Source organism: Halichoeres trimaculatus, unplaced genomic scaffold, assembly GCF_033239565.1.
Source record: "Halichoeres trimaculatus isolate MK-OKI-2021-1 unplaced genomic scaffold, fHalTri1.1 fHalTri1_scaffold_16, whole genome shotgun sequence".
In the NCBI taxonomy this organism is placed as follows: Eukaryota; Metazoa; Chordata; class Actinopteri; order Labriformes; family Labridae; genus Halichoeres; species Halichoeres trimaculatus.
Genome location: NW_027437194.1, coordinates 6,178,774 through 6,182,814, shown reverse-complemented (window position 1 = coordinate 6,182,814; position 4,041 = coordinate 6,178,774).

Here is a 4,041-nt window from a genome sequence, read left to right as displayed (position 1 = left end):
TTTTAAACAGCCAATAGAAAGAGAGTTGCAGCGCAAGACACGCAAGCTTCCTGTAGGGATTTGCACTATATAGAATCTGCTTTTAGGAGTTTTATTAGACAATTATTGTTTCATACTTTCACAGTAAGACCTGTTAACTAGTGAAATGAAGTAGCAAAAACACACTTACCGGTTATAACTGTCAGGGCTCTGCGTAGTGAAGGGTCAGAAAAATCACTGCCAGGAAAACAAAGCTTCTAAAAATGAGTTCACACCATCCTGATTTTATTTGAGGTACTGCTCCAGTTTAAGGATGCGTTAAAGGCGGGTTGTTAATGCACCTTTAGTTTAGATACCTTTTTTATATTTATTTGTTATTAACACCACAGGTTCTTGCCCAGGAAGCTTGTGTGATGCTGGTCCAGCCAACTATATTTTGGAAACCATCGCTTTGCTGCTTTTCCAATCAAACCTTCTCAAACTGGTTCTGTGTCTCCTTTGGCACTTTGTTGTAGAGGTTTGCGTGATGCCTTCAATAAAAACAAATAAAACACATGAAGTGATTTTTGTCTCTTTGCAAACACTGACATACAGTGTGGAAAAAAAGCTTTCAAGTTCTCCTACTTAGAAAGATGAGGGAGGACTGTAATTTTCATCAGAGGTACACTTCAACTATGAGAGAGAAAACATTTTGGTCGGTAACAAACGTACTCTGTAACATGACCTTTGTTGGTAATGACTACGGTGGCCCTGAGAGCTCACAGCGTTGCAACTTAAGAAAACAAATTCAAAATGACACAAAACAAGGAAATTGAGAAAACATCATCAATTTGACAAACACGCTGGAAATGCACCACAACAGAACAGAAGTGTTTTCAGAGGACACTTAAAAGTGATGCACGCGATAGGCTAATATCTGAATGATGTAGTCACAATGTTGAATAAATCAAAAACACTTACTTTTATCTCATTTTCCTACACAAGTGATAGAAAGAAAACCATGATAAAGCTGTGACTTTAAATCCACGGCAACAACAAGCTTTCATGATGGAAGCTGCTTCAAGAAGAAACCGAAACTTAAGTGCAGAAGAAGCTGTAAACATGATTCTTCAATCAGTTTCTACTGGTGAGTGATTAGGGTCACTATCATTAAGGCTAGGGTATAATGTTGTGTAGTAGTTTAGTCTAAATTTCACAAGTTATAGTTTAACTACAAATTTAGCTACTTCTAGCTAGCTACTTATTCCTGGCTAACCCAATTATTTCTGCAACTAAACATAAATGAGCACAAGGTGATAACACCCCTCAAAGTTTTCAAATTAAAGTAATGTTTTTGCTTTTTGGTAGGAGATGTGTGAGTATGCCTACTCAGCGTCTGATTAACCTGACATTTGTTCAGTTTAGGTTGGAGTTATTTATGTTTTGAGTTTGCTTTGTGGAATTAAAGAACAGTTAATGGTCAGGGCTCAAAAAGTTGTAAAAACTAGATGTTGGAAATGGGTTAAGTTCAATAAAAAATCCAGCAAAGAAGACCTGGAGAAGTGAAGAAAGGAACTGACCAAATCCTTATTTTCCACCTTTTATATACCACCAGGGAGGTTAAGTTTTTGGGTGAGTTTGTTTGTCTGTGAACAACATAACTCAAAAAGTAACAAATGGATCTTGATGAAATTTTCAGGAAATGTTCAAAATAGGATAAGGAAGGACTGATTAAATTTTGGTGGTGATCTGGATCACTGTCTGGATCCAGCTTTTTTTTTAAGGATTCTTTGTCACTGTGAGATAGGGCTGTTTTCACCATATGTGTATTCAACTCCACCATAAATGGTCGGATTGCTTTGCAAAACAAAACAAGACAAGGTCACCATAATTTCTGTCAGATGTTAAAGTACGATCCAGATCCTGACAATATTCTGGATTCTAAGATCTGGAATATGAAATATGTACTGGGTCATCATCATTTTCAACACTGTCAGGAAACAAATTATCATACAAACCTGCAACTAACACCAAATTGTAGCAGACAGTCTGCTGAAAGGGAGTATAACATTAAAGTAGGACTAAAGTGTTGTATCACAATCACAAAATGCAATCCTACAATGGGATTTCCCAGATTTTTTTCTAATTTTGTCTGAGTAGGAGAACTTGCAAAATCATTGGCTGACTCAACACTTTTTTGTCCCACTGTACAAAAAGAGCTGAGAAGACAAAAGTTGTTCTAACATTGTTTATTCATAGTCTTTAAAGTGTAGGTTATTTCAAGACAATACTTTATGGAAGCAGGGCAAAATATAAAAACAGTCACTGATAAGTGAAAAACACTAAACTAATTCAGCAAATCCGAAACAGACTGAAAGAATATTAAACATTGTGTAACATCTTTTACAGCTACAGGTGTTGATTGAACAAACTTCTTTTCTTTTCTTGCACCAAACTGAGCAGATTTCTCAGAAAGGATGCAGCCATCAAAAATAACTGTCACAGAGTTAGCCTGTGACTTCAGGCTCTTTTCTTAACAATGGCAGCTCACAAAATGAGCTTGATACAAACAAAATAACTGATTCATAAATTCACGAATGTAACAGCAGTAGTATCACAAAACAGACGAGTTAAAAAAAAAGAAAAAGAGTAACAGAAAAACTACAGTTTACCACACATGAATGCAGATATGTTATATAGATATACATGTATTAATATGCGTATCTGTTAATACTACTTGGACACAGCAGACAGTGTAACATACATTGGCTTATAATCCTGTCTATGAACGTTAATATAAAGAAATATACTATACCATGTCAGGAATTCGATGGATACAAGGATGTTTAAATATTTGGCTTGTTTTTTTTATATTAAGAAAGCATGAATTAGAATACTGTTGTTCCAGAAAAATAAAAACCAAGACATTTTCCTTTTGAAAGTGCATACAAATGCAGTAGTGGTCAAATGACTCGTGGCTGTAAGTTAAGGCTTCTGGCTGATAGATTTGCAATCAGTTACATTCCAACTGTCTGCATTTCGGCAGTGAAGGGGAACAAATCATTGGCGCATCACGAGAATACGCACAGCACCTACCGCCTGTGCAGCCGATTATGTTACAGACAGGCGTCCAGCTCTGCGGTAATCCGTGATGAGCCTCATCATTTGCCCAGCCTCCCAATATAGCATAGTGTTTGATAGAGAGGATACTGTAAACAAGTGACATCCAGCCTGTCAGTCAGTCAGACTGTAAAGCTTTTCGTCGATTATAGCATGAGATCTGAGACAACAGTGTAGACAAATGAAAGTGTGCGTGAATCTAAAATATGCGATTATTTGAAAGATCTGTATCTACCTCTTCTGCTAGTTTAGATTGTAAAAAAAAAAGCAAACCAAACACAATCCACCAAGGCTTCACCATCCCAGCTTCTGCATCAAACTATCTCATGGCACCAAAGATGTTAACAGATCTGTCTGTTGATGCTTTGTATCTCCAACAGTTAAAAGTGTGAGGGCTGAAGTACAGTATGATGTACGTTCAGTCCTGATGTGTTAGGATCTTTGAGGCGACAAAACCAGCAGAATATCTTCACAATAAATCAATAAAAGCATGCAATAGCCCATCTGACATGGGTGTGGTTAAATTTGGGGAGGGGGAATACAGCTGTATATATCGAAGAGGATTAGAGCCACTGAAAAAAAAACATCCACTGTTTTCATTATTACTACATCATTTCTGAGATTAAAGTCAGATCTCTGACTTTTTTTCTAAGAATTCTGAGATTAAAATCAGTTTTTTTTCTTTCTTTTTTTCCTTAGAATTTTAAGGAAAATAATCAGATTTTTGATTAAAAAATAAAACAGAATTCTGGGAAAAGTCAGAACTCTGATTGTTTTCTTAGAATTCCAAGATAGAAGTCAGAATTCTAACTTTTCTCTCAGAATTCTGACTCTTAACTCAAAAGTCTGACTTTAATCTCAGAATTCCGACTTTTATATCAAAATTCTGAGATTAAAGTCAGAACTCTGATTTTTTTCTTAGATTTCAAAAATTGAGGTCAGTATTCCAACTTCTTGCAGAAT